At 43.0% G+C, this 21,495-nt stretch overlaps 1 pseudogene across 1 annotated transcript; it reads left to right on the forward strand.

Moving 5' to 3' along the window:
• Positions 1–12,051: 12,051 nt before the first annotated feature.
• Positions 12,052–16,877, forward strand: LOC100405010 (NACHT, LRR and PYD domains-containing protein 7 pseudogene; annotated as a pseudogene). The gene is made up of 2 exons (XR_013526792.1): positions 12,052–13,733; positions 16,695–16,877. The product of XR_013526792.1 is annotated as an NACHT, LRR and PYD domains-containing protein 7 pseudogene (transcript).
• The last annotated feature ends 4,618 nt before the right edge of the window (positions 16,878–21,495 follow it).

Here is a 21,495-nt window from a genome sequence, read left to right on the forward strand (position 1 = left end):
CTCACAGCAGATCTCTCAGCAGAAACACTGCAAGCCAGAAGAGAGTGGGGGCCAATATTCAACATCATTAAAGAAAAGAACTTTCAACCCAGAATTTCATATCCACCCAAACTGAGCTTCGTAAGTGAAGAAAAAATAAAATCCTTTGTGAACAAGCAAGTACTCAGAGATTTTCTCACCACCAGGCCTGCTTTACAAGAGCTCCTGAAAGAGGCACTACACATAGAAAGGTACAACCAGTACCAGCCATTCCAAAATCACACTAAATGCTAAAGAGCATCAACATAATGAAGAATCTACATCAACTAAGGGGCAAAACAGCCAGCTAGCATCAAAATGGCAGTATCAAATTCACACATAACAATAATAACCCTAAATATAAATGGACTAAATGCACCAATCAAAAGACACAGACTGGGAAACTGAATAAAAAAACAAAACCCATCAGTGTGCTGTATCCAGGAAACCCATCTCACATGCAAGGATACACAAAGGCTCAAAATAAAGGGATGGAGGAAGATTTACCAAGCAAATGGAGAGCAAGAAAAAGCAGGAGTTGCAATTCTCATCTCTGATAAAATAGACTTTAAAGCAACAAAGATCAAAAGAGACAAAGGTCATTACATAATGGTGAAAGGATCAATACAACAAGAAGAGCTAATGATTCTAAACATATATGGACCCAATACAGGAGCACCCAGATACATAAGGCAAGTTCTTAATGACTAACAAAGAGACTTAGACTCCCACGCAATAATAGTGGGAGACTTTAACACTCCACTGTCAATATTAGACAGATCAACCAGACAGAAAATCAACAAGGATATTCAGGGCTTGAACTCAGACCTAGAACAAGCAAACCTGATAGATATTTACAGAACTCTCCACCCCAAATCCACAGACTATACATTCTTCTCAGCACATTACACCTACTCTAAAATTGAACACATAATTGGAAGTAAAGCACTCCTCAGCAAATGCAAAACAATGGAAATCATAACAAACAGTCTATCAGACCATAGTGCAACCAAGTTAGAACTCATAATTCAGAAACCAACTCAGAACCGGACAGCTTCATGGAAACTGAAAAACTGGCTCTTGAATGTTGACTGGATAAACAATGAAATGAAGGCAGAAATAAAGAAGTTCTTTGAAACCAATGAGAATGAAGACACAACATACCAGAATCTCTGGGACACATTTAAAGCAGTCTCTAGAAGAAAATATATAGCAATAAGTGCCCATATGCAGAGAATGGAGAGATCCAAAATTGACACCCTAACGTCAAGATTGAAAGAGCTAGAGAAGAAAGATCCAAAAAACTCAAAACCTAGCAGAAGACAAGAAATAACTAAGATCAGAGCAGAACTTAAGGAGATAGAGACACGAAAAACCCTTCAAAAAATCAATAAATCCAAGAGCTGGTTTTTTGAAATGATCAACAAAATAGACAGACCACTAGCCAGACTGATAATAAAGAAAAGAGAGGGAGAGGACTCAAGATGGCGCTGTGAGAACAACCCAGGATTGGAGCTCTTGTTGAATCCACGGAGAGGTGAGTCGGAGCTGCATTTCCAGACTGATCTTTGTTGCCCACAGAACGGGGAAATTCCCAAATATAAAGGAGATGCGGGAAGCCGGCAGCCGGGGTGGTGGCGGCCGGCGCTACCCAGCACTCCCCACAGGGCACGCTTGTCCAGGTGCCCTGCTGAACCGGCAACCTGAGACTTGAGAGGGCTGGACTTGAGACTGAATGAGACTTGGACAGTGGGCCAGCCCAGGGGATTGCAGGGACAGAGCGTTTGGGATAGCCAGTGGGACGAACAAAACTGTGATTTCAAACGATCCCGAGCAGACGGTCCTAGACACTCTGTGGGGGAGGGGCGTCCACCATTACTGAAGCAACCCGCCCCAACTGAGATACACGCCCACTGTGGACACAGCCAGCCATTGCCGAGGCAACCCGTCCCTACTGAGATACACGCCCACTGCTGATGCAGCCTGCCATTGCCAAGGAAACCTGCTACAACAAAGAGACTCTGCTGCAGGGCGTGGCGGAGACCACAGCATAACAGCAGAGCCTGCAGCAATAGGGCGAACCTCAGAACAGCAGGGCGGAGCCTTGGCAGGCAAACAGTGGCTAGTCTGCCTCCTTCTGGGCAGGACACCTCAACGGACATCCAAATATAAACCCGAACTCCCCAACACAGAGCATTTGAGAAAAAAAGGGTTTGTTTAATGAGCTCTGTTGCAGCAGAATCAAACATAGCAGCCTAACAGCCCTGAATGAACAACAGAGTTCACAGATCAGCAATTGAGCTCCTATAAAGTACCGACTGTCTCCTCAAGCAGCTCCCTGACCCCTCTATATCCAAAAGACTGACATTTGGCAGGCATCATCCTGGGACAAAGATAGCAAAAAAAGAAACTGGTAGCATCCCTCTCTGGACCACAGCTGCTACAGGTGCACCCCAGACAAGCAGGGCCTGGAGTGGACCTCAGCAGTCATACAGCGAAGGAGCTAGACTGGTAGAAGGAAAACCAAGTAACATAAATACTTCATCACCAACAATCTGGGTGTTCACTCAGAGACCCAATCGAAAAGTCAGCAACTAGGCAGACGACAAGTGGATAAATCCACAAAGATGGGAGGAAACGAGTGAAAAAAGGAGGAAAACACCTGAAACCAGAACACCTCGCCTCCTAGAAAGGACCAAAACTCCTCACCAGCAAGGGAACAAAGCTGGGCGGAGAATGACTGTGACGAAATGATGGAATTAGACTTCAGAAGGTGGATAATGAGAAAGTTTTGTGAGCTAAAAGAACATATATTAAATCAATGCAAAGAAACTAAGGAACTTGAAAAAAGATATGAGGAAATGATAACAAGAATGGATAACTTAGAGAGGAATATGAATGAATTAAAGGAGCTGAAAGACACAATACGAGAACTTTGCGAAGCATGCACAAGTTTCAATAGCCGAATTGACCAAGCAGAAGAAAGAATATCTGAAGTCGAAGACCAACTCAATGAAATAAAAAGAGAAACCAAGATTAGAGAAAAAAGCACAAAAAGGAATGAACAAAGTCTCCAAGAAATGTGGGACTATGTGAAAAGACCTAACCTACGTTTGATAGGTGTACCAGAAGCGGACGAAGAGAATGAATCCAAGCTGGAAAATACTCTTCAGGACATCATCCAGGAAAATTTCCTTCACCTAGCAAGACAGGTCAACACTCAAATTCAGGAAATACAGAGAACACCACAAAGATATTCTGCAAGAAGAGCAACTCCAAGGCACATAATCGTCAGATTCAACAAGGTTGAAATGAAGGAGAAAATACTAAGGGCAGCCAGAGAGAAAGGTCGGGTCACACACAAAGGGAAGCCCATCAGACTCACAGAAGATCTCTGGGCAGAAACACTACAAGCCAGAAGAGAGTGGGGGCCAATATTCAACATTCTTAAAGAAAAGAACTTTCAACCCAGAATTTCATATCCAGCCAAACTGAGCTTCAGAAGTGAAGAAAAAATAAAATCCTTTACGAACAAGCAAGTACTCAGAGATTTTCTCACCACCAGGCCTGCTTTACAAGAGCTCCTAAAACAGGCACTACAAATAGAAAGGAACAACCAGTACAAGCCATTCCAAAATCACACTAAATGCTAAAGAACATCAACATAATGAAGAATCTACAACTAACAGGCAAAACAGCCACTTAGCATCAAAATGGCAGTATCAAATTCACACATAACAATATTAACCCTAAATGTAAATGGACTAAATGCACCAATCAAAAGACACAGACTGGCAAATTGGATAAAAATCCAAAATCCTTCAGTGTGCTGTATCCAGGAAACCCCTCTCACATGCAAGGACACACAAAGGCTCAAAACAAAGGGATGGAGGAAGATTTACCAAGCAAATGGAGAGCAAAAAAAAGCACGAGTTGCAATTCTCATCTCTGATAAAATAGACTTTAAAGCAACAAAGATCAAAAGAGACAAAGAAGGCCATTACATAATGCTAAAAGGATCGATACAACAAGAAGAGCTAACGAACCTGAACATATATGGACCCAATGCAGGCGCACCCAGATACATAAGACAAGTTCTTAATGACTTACAAAAAGACATAGACTCCCACACAATAATAGTGGGAGACTTTAACACTCCACTGTCAATATTAGACAGATCAACCAGACAGAAAACCAACAAGGATATCCAGGGCTTGAACTCAGACCTGGAGCAAGCAAACCTGATAGACATTTACAGAACTCTCCACCCCAAATCCACAGAATACACATTCTTCTCAGCACCACATCACACCTACTCTGAAATTGACCATATAATTGGAAGTAAAGCACTGCTCAGCAAATGCAAAACAACTGAAATCATAACAAACAGCCTCTCAGACAATAGTGCAATCAAGTTAGAACTCAGAATACAGAAACCAACCCAGAACCGCACAGCTTCATGGAAACTGAACAACTGGTTCTTGAATGTTGACTGGGTAAACAATGAAATGAAGACAGAAATAAAGAAGTTCTTCGAAACCAATGAGAACGAAGACACAACATGTCAGAACCTCTGGGACATATTTACAGAAGTCTCTAGAGGAAAGTATATAGCAATAAGTGCCCATATGAGGAGAATGGAGAAATCCAAAATTGACACCCTATCGTCAAAATTGAAAAAGCTAGAGGAGCAGGATCAAAAAAACTCAAAACCCAGCAGAAGACAAGAAATAACTAAGATCAGAGCTGAACTGAAGGAGATTGAGACACAAAAAACCCTTCAAAAAATCAATAAATCCAAGAGCTGGTTTTTTGAAAAGATCAACAAAATAGACCACTAGCCAGATTGATTAAAAATAAAAGAGAGAACAATCAACTAGAGGCAATAAAAAATGATAAAGGGGAAATCACTACAGATTCCACAGAAATTCAAACCATCATCAGAGAATATTACAAACAACTCTATGCACATAAACTAGTAAACATGGAAGAAATGGATAAATTCCTGGACTCCTGTGTCCTCCCAAGCCTAAACCAGGAGGAAGCGGAAACTATGAACAGACCAATAACAAGGTCAGAAGTCGAGGCAGCAATTAAGAGCCTACCACTCAAAAAAAGCCCAGGTCCAGACGGGTTCACAGCCGAATTCTACCAGACACACAAAAAGGAGCTGGTACCATTCCTTCTGAAACTATTCCAAATAATCCAAAAAGAGGGAATCCTTCCAAAATCATTTTACAAGACCAACATCATTCTGATACCAAAACCTGGCAGAGACTCAACAAGAAAAGAAAACTTCAGGCCAATATCCATGATGAACATAGATGCAAAAATCTTCAATAAAACATTGGCAAGCCGATTGCAACAGCAAATCAAAAAACTTATTCATCATGATCAAGTAGGATTCATCCCGGGGATGCAAGGCTGGTTCAACATACGCAAGTCTATCAACATAATTCATGACATAAACAGAACCAAAAACAAAAACCACATGATTATCTCAATTGACGCAGAGAAGGCATTTGACAAAATTCAACAGCCCTTTATGCTAAAAACCCTCAATAAACTCGGTATCGATGGAACGTATCTCAAAGTAATAAAAGCCATTTATGACAAACCAACAGCCAATATCATACCGAATGGGCAAAAACTGGAAGCATTCCCTTTGAAATCTGGCACTAGATAAGGATGCCCTCTCTCACCACTCCTATTCAATATAGTACTGGAAGTCCTAGCCAGAGCAATCAGGCAAGAAAAAGAAATAAAGGGTATTCATATAGGAAAGGTGGAAGCCAAACTGTCTCTATTTGCAGACGACATGACAGTATACCTAGAAGACCCCATCGCCTCAGCCCAAAAACTCCTGAAACTGATAAGCAACTTCAGCAAAGTCTCAGGATATAAAATCAATGTGCAAAAATCACAACCATTCGTCTACACCAATAACAGACTTAAAGAAAGCCAAATCCAGAACAAACTGCCATTCACAATTGCTACACAAAGAATAAAATACCTTGGAATACAACTCACAAGGAACGTAAGGGACCTCTTCAAGGAGAACTACAAACCACTGCTCAACGAAATCAGAGAGGACACAAACAGATGGAGAAACATTCCATGTTCATGGTTAGGAAGAATTAATATCGTGAAAATGGCTATACTGCCCAAAGTAATTTACAGAATCAACGCTATCCCCATCAAGCTACCATTGACTTTCTTCTCAGAACTGGAAAAAACCACCATGAACTTCATATGGAACCAAAAGAGAGCCTGCATAGCCAAGTCAATTCTAAGCAAAAAGAACACAATGGGGGGCATCACACTACCGGGTTTCAAATGATACTACAAGGCTACAGTAATCAAAACAGCATGGTACTGGTACCAAAACAGAATTATAGACCAATGGAACAAAACAGAGGCACCGGAGGCAACACAACATATCTACAACTATACAATCTTTGATAAACCTGACAAAAACAAGCAAAAGGGGAAAGGATTCCCTGTTTAACAAATGGTGTTGGGAAAACTGGCTATCCATGTGCAGAAAGCAGAAACTGGACCCCTTCCTGACACTTTACACTAAAATTAACTCCAGATGGATTAAAGACTTAAACATAAGACCTGGCACCATAAAAACCCTAGAAGGAAATCTAAGCAAAACTATCCAGGACATAGGAGTAGGCAAGGACTTCATGAACAAAACACCAAAAGCATTGGCAACAAAAGCCAAAATAGACAAATGGGACCTAATCAAACTCCACAGCTTCTGCACGGCAAAAGAAACAGTTACTAGAGTGGATTAGCAACCAACAGAATGGGAAAAAATTTTTGCAGTTTACCCATCTGACAAAGGGCTGATATCCAGAATTTACAAAGAACTCAAACAGATTTACAGGAAAAAAACAAACAAGCCCATTCAAAAGTGGGCAAAGGATATGAACAGACACTTTATGAAAGAAGACATATATGAGGCCAACAATCATATGAAAAAATGCTCATCGTCACTCGTCATCAGAGAGATGCAAATCAAAACCACATTGAGATACCATCTCACGCCAGTTAGAATGGCGATCATTAAAAAATCTGGAGACAACAGATGCTGGAGAGGATGTGGAGAAAAAGGAACACTTTTACACTGTTGGTGGGAGTGTAAATTAGTTCAACCATTGTGGAAGGCAGTGTGGCGATTCCTCAAGGCCTTAGAAATAGAAATTCCATTTGACCCAGCAATCCCATTACTGGATATATATCCAAAAGACTATAAATCTTTCTACTATAAGGACACATGTACACGAATGTTCATTGCAGCACTGTTTACAGTAGCAAAGACCTGGAATCAACCCAAATGCCCATTGATAATAGACTGGATTGGAAAAATGTGGCACATATACACCATGGAATATTATGCAGCAATCAGAAATGATGAGTTTGTGTCATTTGTAGGGACATGGATGAATCTGGAGAATATCATCCTCAGCAAACTGACACAAGAACAGAAATTGAAACACTGCATATTCTCACTCATAGGCGGGTGATGAAAAATGAGAACACATGGACACAGAAAGGGGAGTACTGGGGTCTACTGGGGGGAAAAGGGGAGGGCCAGTGGGAGGTGCAGGTGGGGAGGGATAGCCTGGGGAGAAATGCCAAACGTGGGTGAAGGGGAAAAGGAAAGCAAAGCACACTGCCCTGTGTGTACCTACGCAACTGTCTTGCATGCTCTGCTCATGTACCCTAAAACCTAAAATCCAATAAAAAATTAAAAAAAAAGAAAAGTAAAGAGAGAACAATCAAATAGTTGCAATAAAAAATGATAAAGGGGAAATCACTACAGATTCCACAGAAATTCAAACCATCATCAGAGAATATTACAAACAACTCTATGCACATAAACTAGTAAACCTGGAAGAAATGGAGAAATTCCTGGACTCCTGTGTCCTCCCAAGCCTAAACCAGGAGGAAGCTGAAACTATGAATAGACCAATGACAAGGTCTGAAGTTGAGGCAGCAATTAAGAGCCTACCACACAAAAAAAGCCCAGGTCCAGACGGGTTCACAGCCGAATTCTACCAGACACACAAAGAGGAGCTGGTACCATTCCTTCTGAAACTATTCCAAATAATCAAAAAAGAGGGAATCCTTCCCAAATCATTTTATGAGACCAATATCATCGTGATACCAAAACCCGGTAGAGACACAACAAGAAAAGAAAACTTCAGGCCAATATCCATGATGAACATAGATGCAAAAATCTTCAATAAAATATTGGCAAGCCGATTGCAACAGCAAATCAAAAAACTTATTCATCATGATCAAGTAGGATTCATCCCGGGGATGCAAGGCTGGTTCAACATATGCAAGTCTATAAACGTAATTCACCACATAAACAGAACCAAAAACAAAAACCACGTGATTATCTCAATTGACGCAGAGAAGGCATTCGACAAAATTCAACAGCCCTTTATGCTAAAAATCCTCAATAAACTCATTATTGATGGAACGTATCTCAAAGTAATAAAAGCTATTTATGACAAACCAACAGCCAATATCATACTGAATTGGCAAAAACTGGAAGCATTCCCTTTGAAATCTGGCACTAGACAAGGATGCCCTCTCTCACCACTCCTATTCAATATAGTACTGGAAGTCTTAGCCAGAGCAATCAGGGAAGAAAAAGAAATAAAGGGTATTCAAATAGGAAAGGTGGAAGCCAAATTGTCTCTATTTGCAGACGACATGATAGTATACCTAAAAGACCCCATCGCCTCAGCCCAAAAACTCCTGAAACTGATAAGCAACTTCAGCAAAGTCTCAGGATATAAAATCAATGTGCAAAAATCACAAGCATTCGTCTACACCAATAACAGACTTAAAGAAAGCCAAATCCAGAACAAACTGCCATTCACAATTGCTACAACAGAATAAAATACCTTGGAATACAACTCACAAGGAATGCAGGGGACCTCAAGGAAAACTACAAAACACTGCTCAATGAAATAAGAAAGGACACAAACAGATGGAGAAACGTTTCATGCTCATGGTTAGGAAGAATTAATATCGTGAAAATGGCTATACTGCCCAAAGTAATTTACAGAATCAACGCTATCCCCATCAAGCTACCATTGACTTTCTTCACAGAACTGGAAAAAACCACCATGAACTTCATATGGAACCAAAAGAGAGCCTGCATAGCCAAGTCAATTCTAAGCAAAAAGAACACAGCGGGGGGCATCACACTACTGGATTTCAAATGATATTACAAGGCTACAGTAATCAAAACAGGATAGGACTGGTACCAAAACAGAGATATAGACCAATGGAACAAAACAGAGGCACCGGAGGCAACACAACATATCTACAACTATACAATCTTTGATAAACCTGACAAAAACAAGCAATGGGAAAAGGATTCTCTGTTTAACAAATGGTGTTGGGAAAACTGGCTATCCATGTGCAGAAAGCAGAAACTGGACCCCTTCCTGACACCTTACACTAAAATTAACTCCAGATGGATTAAAGACTTAAACATAAGACCTGGCACCATAAAAACCCTAGAAGAAAATCTAGCCAAAACCATCCAGGACATAGGAGTAGGCAAGGACTTCATGAACAAAACACCAAAAGCATTGGCAACAAAAGCCAAAATAGACAAATGGGACCTAATCAAACTCCACAGCTTCTGCACGGCAAAAGAAGCAGTCACTAGAGTGGATCGGCAACCAACAGAATGGGAAAAAAAATGTTGCAGTTTACCCATCTGACAAAGGGCTGAAATCCAGAATTTACAAAGAACTCAAACGGATTTACAGGAAATAAACAAACAAGCCTATTCAAAAATGGGCAAAGGATATGAACAGACACTTTATGAAAGAAGACATATATGAGGCCAACAATCATATGAAAAACTGCTCATCATCACTGGTCATCAGAGAGATGCAAATCAAAACCACATTGAGATACCATCTCATGCCAATTAGAATGGCAATTATTAAATAATCTGGTGACAACAGATGCTGGAGAGGATGTGGAGAAAAAGGAACACTTTTACACTGTTGGTGGGAGTGTAAATTAGTTCAACCATTGTGGAAGGCAGTGTGGCGATTCCTCAAGGCCTTAGAAATAGAAATTCCATTTGACCCAGCAATCCCATTACTGGGTATATATCCAAAAGACTATAAATCGTTCTACTATAAGGACACATGCACACGAATGTTCATTGCAGCACTGTTTACAATAGCAAAGACCTGGAACCAACCCAAATGCCCATCGATGATAGACTGGAATGGAAAAATGTGGCACATATACACCATGGAATATTATGCAGCAATCCGAAATGATGAGTTCGTGTCGTTTGTAGGGACACGGATGAATCTGGAGAACATCATTCTCTGCAAACTGACACAAGAACAGAAAATGAAACACCGCATATTCTCACTCATAGGCGGGTGATGAAAAATGAGAACACATGGACACAGAGAGGGGAGTACTAAACACTGGGGTCTATAGGGGGGAAAGGGGAGGGTCAGTGGGAGGGGGAGGTGGGGAGGGATTGCCAGGGGAGAAATACCAAATGTGGGTGAAGGGAGAAAGCAAACAAAACACACTGCAATGTGTGTACCTATGCAACTGTATTGCATGCTCTGCACATGTACCCCAAAACCTAAAATGCAATAAAAAAAATAAATTAAAAAAAAAAAGAAAATCCCTATTAAGGGAATGACTCTGACTTTGAGACGGTGCCCCAGCAACGTGTCAGGTGCTGCAGAGCATTCTGGAAAAAGTCCCACAGAGGCTGGGCTCATGTTCTATTGCAGCCAACAGCAGCAAGATCCCATCCTATGGTTCTGCATTTCTCAGTCAGTGTGTTAAAGAGGAGTAATGTTTTCTAACTTGACATCCCAGCTTTTCCTTCAGTTGGCTTACTGTTTCTTATCTTAAAAAAATAATTGTAGTGGATATCAGTTGCGTTTGGCTGAACAATAAAGATATTTGATTCAGGCAGTATATGGAGTATATTAAGCATTTTTAGACTAGTGACCTTTCATTTTGACTCTATTATAAGAATAGTGGAACAATTACCATGCAGGACAATAAATTTAAAGCAAAATAAATTTTCACTTGAAGACCTATGTAACAGCTAAGGCCCTCAAGACTTACATAATCTAGTGTACCTCTTCAATTGGTTTGTGTGAATAGCTTGAAGAACAGGTGCCGTCCTCTCACCTATGCTGTATCTCTTTTTTGGCCCACAGAGCTCATAGTCTAGATTATTATTGTTTTAATTCACACACACCCATAGTGCACAATTGTATACTTAAAAGATAAGAAAGAGAAGAAAATGTATTAAATCAATATGTGGCACTTTTCATGTCTCTTGATTTTTGTCTAGGTTACTTCATGAGGAGGAATATAGATCATAGATAAACCAGGATAGAAGTGTCCTTCTTTGCTGTTCTGTATGTCAGTTGAGTGATATGTCTATATTTACATGCACCTGTAACCCAAATGTCAAATACAAATTTACTTGGGTGATTAAAACAATTTAAAAGTTGAGAAAAATCTATTATATTGGCATGCTTAAATACTTATATGTTAAGAAATGTTCTTTCATTGGTGTTTAATATTTTTATAGGCAGATATAGGTAATTTATGTTTACTTTGATGTAATTAATCTCAAATTCATATAGATATATGTCAGAAAAACTTGTTTTCAAAATGAATCGGGGAGTTATAAAAATATAGTTGAAGTGTAGTAAAAAACAAGTAAAGAAGTAAGACAATAGTTGGATTCAAAGGCATACAGGCAAGTAAGTTATCAGGGTATTAGCCATTTATTAAATGGAATAGACATTAAAATAATATTAAGCCAAAGATGTAAAACAAATTAAAATCATAGTGATGGATGAAAGAGGAGAAATTAATAAAAGTAAATTGAAAAAAGTTCACTTAAAAAATCAGTAATTGGAGGCTGGAAGCAAGACTTGCCCTAAGAAGTTCTTCAGCCTTAACCCAAGGTCTCATACTTGGAGCACTATGACATCACCACAGCTAGAGTCCACTCTGCAGTCCCTTCTGGAGCAGCTGAGCAAGGGTGAATTAGGGACTTTCAAATTCCTCTTCTGGCTTTTCCCCTGCAAGATGTGCTACAGAAGACCCCATGGTCTGAGGTGGAAGAGGCCAATGGCAAGAAACTGGCAGAAATTCTGGTCAACACATCCTCAGAATGTTGGATAAGGAAAGCGACTGTGAAGACCTTGGAAGAGATGAATCTTCCAGAATTGTCTAAGATGGCAAAGGTTGAGTTGCTGGAGGACAGACAGGTGGAAGACGCAGATAACCCTGAACTCGGAGACTCAGAAGAGGTCTTGGAGATAGCAAAGCCAGGTGAGAAGGAAGGATGGAGAAATGTGATGGACGAACAATCTTTGGTTTGGAGAAACACCTTTTGGTGAGGAGACAGTGACAATTTCCACGACTGTGTCACTCAGAGAAACCAAAGGTTCATTCCATTCTTGAATCCCAGCAGACCATGCAGCTATCACCTTACACGGTGGGTCTGCAGGGTCCTGTGGGCTTGGGGAAAACCACGCTGGCTAAAAAGTGTATGCTGGACTGGAAAGACTACAACGTTGGCCCGAAGGCCAGATACGCTTTCTACCTCAGCTGCAAGGAGCTCAGTACCCCGGGCCCCTGCAGTTTTGCAGAGCTGATTGCCAAAAACCGGCCTGAATTGCAGGATGACATTCCAAACATCCTAGCCTAAGCTCAGAGAACCCAGCTCATGGTCAATGGCCTTGATGAGCTGAGAGTGCCACCTGGGGCGCTGATCCAGGACATTTGCGGGGACTGGAAGAAGCTGAAGCCGGTGCCAGTCCTCCTGGGGAGTTTGCTGAAGAGGAAGATTTACCCGAGGCCACCCTGCTGGTCACCGCGGGACCCAGGTCCCTGAAGGACCTGCAGCTCCTGGCCGAGAAGCCCTTCAACATAAGGGTGGAGGGGTTCCTGGAGGAGGACAGGAGGGCATATTTCCTGAGACACTTTGGAGAGGAGGACCCAGCCATGCGTGCCTGTGAACTTTTGAGATGCAACGCACCCTGTTCCTGCTGGGCTCGGCGGCCGCGGTGTGCTGGACCGTGTGCAGTCTGAAGCTGCAGATGGAGAAGGGGGTAGGACCTGACCCCCACCTGCCACACCTACTCAGGGCCGCTCCAGCACTTTCTCTGCAGCCGCTTCCTGCAGGGTGCACAGCTCTGGGGCGAGCTTCGGGCGCCGAGCCTCCTGGCTGCGCAGGGCCTGTGGGCACAGATTTCCGTATTCCATGAAGAGGACCTGGAGAGGTTCGGGGTGCAGGAGTCTAATCTCCGCAGGTTCCTGGATAGAGGCATCCTACGCCCGAACAGAGCCGCCAGAGGTCAGCGCAGCGAGGCGGGGTCCTCCCCTGCTTCTGGAGCAAGGCAGGCTGGCGGGAGGCTGAGGACCTGCGATGTCGTGAGACACCGGTGTCCTCCCCTCCAGGGAGCAGAGGCAGCTCTGGAAGTCAGTTTAATGCAGAGACCGCGACCGGAGGGGCGCAGAACACTTCTCCCAGCGTCCTGGGCTCCGCGAGCACAATTTTAAAACCAGCGGCGAAATCCGAGTCCTTCCGCAGTGGAGCGTGGCGGCCGCTCCGAGCGCCATCTCAGACTCCACTCGCTTCTGCGCCGCGAGGCACCCGGGTGAGTTCCAGGGCTCCGTGGGCCCCCAGCCGCCACGGGTACCGGGAGTCTCTTGGCGGAGGGGGGGTACGGAGCTGGGCGCCTAGACGGTGCCAGGGTAGTTTCTCTACACTTGCCCGGTGGCCGGAGCCGCAGCCCTGCGCCTTCCCCACCCACCAGGGCCGCGCCTTCCTCCTCCGGCCAGACAGACCTCGCCCGGCCCTGGCGGGAAACTCGCAGGTCCCGGGCAGCCCGGGCCGCGCTGCGGTGAAGTGGGCCCTACGCGCACGTGGGGTGGCCAGAGGCCACTGCTTCCCAGACCCATGAACAAAGCTGGAGATGCGGCTGCGGAGTTGGCCCTGGGATCTGCTTCATCTCTCGGCTCTCGGGCCGCAGCCGCCTCCCTGCCAGCAGCCGGCTATTCCTGGCCCTGGGCACCATCTTCCCTGCCTGTCACCACTCCTGTCCGCCCAAGTAGCTCTGTCGCTACTGCAGGCTGAAGTGCACTGGCTCAATCTCAGCTCACTGCAACCTCCGCCTCCCAGGCTCAGACTATCCCCCCGGCTCAGCCTTCAGAGTAGCTGGGACCACAGGTGCCCGCCAGGACGCCGGCTAATGTTTTTTCTTCCCGTAAGACCGGGGTCTCCCTACGTTGCCCAGGCAGGTCTTCAACTCCTGCGCTCAAGTGATCCTCCCGCCTCCTTCTCCCAAAGTGTTGGGATTACAGGCGTGAGCCACCGCGCCCGGCCACCACGCCCTTCATTCTCTTTAAAGATGACAGATGAAAGGCATCTCGCGTTTAGGGCGTCCCAGAACGCGAGATGCCCCTAATGTGTCATCTTTAAAGAGGAGGAAGTGGACTCCCGGGCTCAGTCACTCGGGCGCGGTGACTCCGGGACGGCCAGGGCCAAATGGTCTTATTCCTTTGTACCGCACCAAGTAACTGGCGTCAGGTCTAACAGCCCTGGCCTTCGGGGAGGACTCTGGCGAGCGCGGTGCAAGCTGCTGAGGAGTCCCACCGCGGGAGTTGAGGCCTCGGGTGGCGCGGAATTGGCAGAGTCTTTTTTCCGTTTCACCTCTGAAAGTCGTCCCCCGGCCTCTCTTTTTTCTTCCTTCTTGTTTCCCTCCGGCGAGTCAGCGGGACGGTGAATTTCCCTTTCTGGTGGTTTCCACGCCGACCTGAGCAGCACAAATTGTGAGCCGGTTCAGTGATGCCGGCTGTGGTAGGTGGCTGTGGGGACCCTGGGTCTGGGGCACAGGGAGGATCGCGACTCATGCGGGTGGGAAGGTCGTCCCGGATCATCCCGGTAATCTTTGCCCCAGAGGAACGGCATATTTCGCATCTGTGGGAGGTGTCTGGGTCGTTGGGAGAGTGACGGGACAGACAGGAAAGGACGCAGGGAGAAGTCGTTTCTTGGAGACGGGTCCCGGCAGACGACTTAGACCTGAGCTGATTCTGTTGACCCCAAACTGTGTTTTTCCCACCGAGAAGAAAGTCAGGGAGAGAAACATTAGTACAAGTTCGGACCTGAAATATGGTAGAGATGAAACATAATCTCTGAAATCACACAGCTTTTCCGTTTCAAAGGTTCCTAGTGCCCAGCTCTCCTAGCTCCCGGCTAGTGTTCCTTGACATTTTGGTGATTTATAAAGACTTTCTGGGCTGGGCGCGGTGGCTCATAGCTGTAAACCCAGCACTTTGAGAGGCCGAGGGGGGTGAATCACGAGGTCAACAGATTGAGACCAACCTGGCCAACTTGGTGAAACCCGTCTCCACTAAAAATACAAAAAAAATAGCTGGGCGTGGTGGCGCAAGCCTGTAGTTCCAGCTACTCGGGAGGCTGAGGCAGGAGAATCGTTTGAACCCAGAGGGCGGAGGTTGCAGTGAGCCGAGCTCGCGCTACTGCACACTAGCCTGGCGACAGAGCAGACTCTGTCTTGGGGTGGGGGGAGACTTTCTTTTTCCACTGGTATGTGTGCCTGTGGGAAGTGCTGACACCTCCGTGATCCAGTGCAGCCTACCAGTGTAGCCCTTATTGCATGGCACAGAAGATACTGGGTTGGATTTCCCTCTGCAAGTCTGATCATAGCTGTATCCATTTACTGGCAGAGTGCCTAGCACAACATAGACAGAGGCAAATATTTATTAAACGGGAATTAGTGCAGTACCTTAATTGGATGAAATGGCACCCTGCCCCACTTTTTAAAAATCAAGCTATCAGATTTTATGTACCCCGATTTCCTAAAAAACCTCACTAATTCAGCGATTATCAATTTATTGGCCACAGATTGCCAGATAGCTCAAATTATTAGAAGGGTCTCTGTAAGTCCATGGGGTCTCAGGGCATCATCTAGAACCAGTCAATTCTCACACATACAGATTCTGCTATTTTTTCAAATGTATGTAAATGAGTTGTAATTTAGGAGTTTTTACAGAGTCAACAGGTACTAAAAGTAATACTGAGATCATATTGGATGTTCATAAAAACGTTTTACTTTTTTTTATTGAAATTTAAGTTTTAGTTAGGAAATCACTTCATTAGTCCAGTTGATGTCTAGGTCTGAGCTGTCCAGTATGGTAGCCACAAGTGACAATTTAGAATTAGAATGAACTTAATTAAAAATTCATGTTTTAGTTGCCCTAAGTACATTTAAAGTAACCACATGTGGCTAATGGCTAAATGGCTGAAAAGTGCAGATATAGAATATTTCCAGCCTTCGCAACTAGATATTGCTGATGTTGCCATTTAAGATGAATAAAAAGCAACTTAACCATAAAATATAACCTTAACAGTGTTAACATCTAATTTATAGCATAACAGAGAGCAATGAAATTGGGGATGGTTAAGCATTTTCTACCCTTGTTCAGTGAACAATACATTATCTCTTTATAAAGAAATGAAATTTGCTGTTTTTCCCTGGGTATTGCCTGGATTGTAAAATGCTTCTTTCACATCCTTACCCCAACCTTCTTCCTTGTAGGTTAAAGTTACTTGTTATTGGTACATAGCCTCTATGAGGGCCAAGGACCAGAAGAAACACAGAAAGAAAAACAGTGGGCCCAAAGCTTAAAAGAGAAAGAAACAGCATCTGCAGGATCTCCAACTAGGAGAAAAAGATGAGGCCCAGAAGAGAAATTCCAGAGCGTTTGCAGTTCAGTCTACTGTGCGATGGCTGGATCCTTTCACAGGTATGTTTAGCTGCAGTCTGGTGGTTCTTCTGCTGATTCTTTTTAAATAGAAGGAGCCTCTCACAGGTGACATTTGGATTCACGAGTCTAGTCCAGCTCCAAAGGACATAGTGATGCATGCTGTGTGGCTTTCACAAAAACATGGGAAGCCTTTCCCGTAGAAGCCCCCTTGCCTCCAGCATCTGCACACTGGTTGGTGTTTCTTGCTCAAGATAAAAGAATTCACAGAATTTGTTTGTTCCTAAACTTGAAACTGTTTCTCTGGTGATAAGTGTGCTTTTTCCCTCTGGATATGTTTTACATAGTTATAATATCAAATACAAAAATGACAATATTTAATACTAACATAGCTTTATTTATTGAGTCCTTGTGATATGCCTAGCAGTGTACTTTAAACATTTTTCAACTAAATGCTTCCAGTAGCCTTACCAGAGTAGGAATCATTCTTGCCCTCATTTTATGGATGACAAAACTGAGGTCAAGGAAACAAGTTATCTCCATTCATATAACCAGTAAGTAGGAGAGTCAAATTTAACTCTAGAGCTTCTGCTCTTATCTGTTATGATGCACTGCCTTGGTAGTTCCCTTTTGTTTTTTTAAAAACTATTAAAATCACTCACAAAACAGTCATATTTAAGGAGTGTTTAATTTTCAATTCTCTATACTATTCATGTCATCTTGTTACATCTTATTGAACAGCAGTTATTTGGATGGGGACCAGTAGTTAACAAGCTATTAATTGACAAGTTAGTATTTTTATGTATTTTTTATACTCTCTAATTAATATACTAAAGTACTATCTAAAAGTATACTAAAAAAAAGTCTACTTATAAGGCTGATACCTTTTATTCTATTTTGAAAGTAAGTTTATTATTTTTTCATGAATAGGACTCAGGATTTGAAGACAAAGAAGCATCATATTCCAGTGGTTGATGGAACTCCACTAGAGCCCCCACCAATGGTGGTGGTGTGATGGGGCCTCCAAAAGTTGGAAGGAGCACTTTGATACAATGCCTCATTCGGAACTGCACCCGGCAGAAGTTGACTGAGATCCGAGGCCCTGTGACAATTGTGTCGGGTAGGAGATGCTGCCACAGACACGGTTGGCGTGGCTGTTGTCATCTGAGGGACATGCATGTATCTGTTGTGCTCTTGAGTGGAACATGTTAAATATTGTCATGTCATGTTACCTTTCTTATGCTTTTACTAAGTTGGCTCTGGCTTCAGAAAAGGGTAAGTTCCCAGAGATAAAAATGTGATACATATCTTATCCTAACTACCCTGTGGCTTTGCCAAGTATGTTTTTTGGAAGGGCCTAGCAGGCCTGGTTACCATGAAGATATCATTTCACAGATAGCATCACCTCCTATGTGCCAGGTGCACATGCTTGACCTTTTGAAGCCACATTCTGGTGGAAGTGAGAGTTTTCTCTATTTCCTATGAGAATTTGTCTGCATTGGGAGATGATGACCTTTCCAAGTTTGAGAAAAAATGAAACAAGCTTCCAGAGGTAGAATGGCAATGTACAATCTGAAATCTCTTGTTATTGCAATAATGTAGTTGGATTTGGGCTTTTCTTTATCTTTGGAGCATCCATAGTTTCTTTTTCTTTTCTTGAGACAGAATCCTACTCTGGCACAGGCTGGAGTGCAGAGTGCAGTGGTGTGATTACAGATCACTATAGCTTCAACCTCCTAGGCTCAAGCAGTCCTGACTCCTGAGTATTGTACACCACCGTGCCTGGCTAATTTTCCTTCCTTATTTTTCCCCCCTCTAGAGATGGGGATTCCCTATGTGGCCCAGGCTTGTCTCAAAACTTCTGGGCTCAAGGGATCCGCTTGCATTGGCCTCCAAAGGTGCTGGGACTACAGGCATGAGCCACTGTGCCCAACCCATAATTTCTTGACCATTTTCCTTTTACCTTAGTTTAGAAATAAGTATTGTTATGAATATTCTGTTGTATTGTGTTTGAGGATGTTTTCTGATATAGTAGGAATATGGGAAGCTTTGTTAGAGGTGAAGACATTGGCCTGCAGCTGAACAGCAGGATCATGGTTATCATGGAGTCTGTCCAGTCAGGATTTTCTCTGATCACTTTTATTCACCTGGGTAGACTTTTGACATTATTTAAATTTAAAACACAGAAAGAAAAACAGGAAGGAATTTATTTTATGTTATCAGTTTTTGCCTATAAAGGTGAACTTCTGGTACACTCCTGAAAACGTATATGGTGTTTCACCGGATGCAATTTAAGAAAAATGTAAATTAGAGTTGATGGTTAGAGTTTTTTCAGCATCTTTTTAAAGTAAAATTTTCATCTTTTCACTTATAGGTAAAAAGCACAGACTCACCATTATTGAATCTGGGTGTGACATTAACATGATGATTAATCTGGCTAAAGTAGCAGATTTGGTAAGTTAGCAGTGACAGCCCTGGATGCTGATGCAGACTTACAGTGTGTGATAGGTTGTTTGCCCCGTGTTGAAGGGAAGAGCATTTTATGATTATTAACGGAATCATGGTCATCATCAGGAATACAGTAGATGTGATTGAATTCATGATAATAGTAATAAATGTTATTAGATTAATAAGAAAAATGGAATATGCACAGTGAAATATATTCCAGAATCTAAAAGCAAATCACAGGATGAAGAAAACCTTTAACGAACACAGCTAATAAGAACTCATTAACATGCATACGTATATACGTTCAAAGTATATCATACTAAGTACCATTTCTTCTTGGATCCTTCCTGGCACTGTGCCAGCTGCTTTCTACAAATTTAGCTTACAAAAACCTGTGATACACCCTTGAGGTGAGTCAGTATTATCTGTAGTTTACATAAGATGAAATAGAGCCTCTGTGCAGTTAAGTAACTTGCGTGAAGGCGGGACTCTTGTTCCTCATGGTCGGAGAACCTTCCTCCTTAATGATAATGCGAAAGTGAGTATACAAGTTGCCCTGAAGAAGTGGTCAGAGTTTACCAATATGAAATCTAGACAGTACTCATTGTAAGGAAAATGTACACGTGCTTGTATTTATGGAAATGGTAATGTTCACTGTTTCTGATATTCTATTAACTATCTTTTAAATTAGCAAAAATAAAATATAAATTAGAAAAAAAAATAAGCCATATTGAATAGGAAGTATGGGGTGACAAATACCTTGGTTTTTTTCATTTTTAATTTTTTCTAGAAACCTGTTTTGTAACAAAGAGCTACAGATTGTATAATTTGGCCCAGATGACTCCTAAAATATAAAGTAAAAAGTAGCTGGGATCACAGGCACACATCACCAGGCCTGGATAATGTTTTTCTTTTTAGTAGAAACAAGGTCATGTTATGTTATCCAGGCACTCATTACTATTTTTTTTTTTGAGATAAGGTCTCTGTAGCCCAGGCTGGAGTACAGTGGCATGATCTTGGCTCACTGCCACCTCCATCAACAGTAATGTCAGGCATGAGGGGTCATGCACCCAGGCAATTTGGGTGCCAGTGATCCTCCAAACTCAGTCTCCCAAGTGGCTGGGATTACAGGCGCATACTACTATGCCTGGAACTTTTAGATTTTTGGTAGAGATGGGGTTTTGCTCTGTTTCCTGGGCTGGTCTCGAACTCCTGAACTCCAGTGATATGCCTACCTTGGCCTCCCAAAGTGCTGGGATTACAGGCATAAGCCACCACCAGATTACTATTTAATCTGGGCACGAAGTACTAATTTTATAGGGGCCAAACCTGGCTGACATCCTTTTAGCCCATTGATAAACTAACATCACCAGTAATGGGGCAAAGGGGCACTGCAGACCTCCTGATGAGACACTTGGCAAGGACCAGATGTTCCACTGTGGTGCTCCTGCCAACAAGGCCCAAGCTGTGCCTAATCACCAGCAAATATCAGACAGCCCAAAGGGTGACCACATGCTTTGGAGGGGTCAAGGTCAGGAAAGACAGAAAGGCTGAGGGACCATTCCTGACTGAAGGGAACTAAAAACATCACTGCACAGAATGGATGAGCCTTTGCTGGACTCTGGCCAGGTAATGGGCACGAGTGGGTAGCTAGTGGTGAACCCTGAGTGGGGTCTGATGACTAGGTGTGGCCTGGTGGCAACACTAATTTACTGGTGTGTTTATAAGCACTGTGACTATATAGGATAATGCATTCACTTCTGGGAAATACACGGAAATTGTAAGAAGTCAAGGGCTATCATATCCTGTAGCTTGCTCATATTGGCTTTGGGAAAAAAAACACATAAAATAGAGATAGGATAAAGCAGATGCAGCAAAGCATCAACAATTTGGAAATCTGGGTGAAGGATCTATGAAGTTTTCTTTCTTTCTTTTTTTTTTTTCTCTGAGACAGGATCTTGTTCTATTTCTCCAGGCTAGAGTGCAGTGGCACAATCATAGCTCACTGTAACCTTGAACTCCTGGGCACAAATGATCCTCCCACCTCAGTCTCCTGAGTAGCTGAGACCAAAGTTGGACATCACCATGCTTGGCTGATTTTATTTTTTTGCAGAAATGAGGTCTCCCTATGTTGCCCATGCTGGTCTCAAATTCCTGGCCTCAAGCAATCCTCCTACTTTGGCCTCC

Source organism: Callithrix jacchus, chromosome 14 (assembly GCF_049354715.1).
Source record: "Callithrix jacchus isolate 240 chromosome 14, calJac240_pri, whole genome shotgun sequence".
NCBI lineage: Eukaryota > Metazoa > Chordata > Mammalia > Primates > Cebidae > Callithrix > Callithrix jacchus.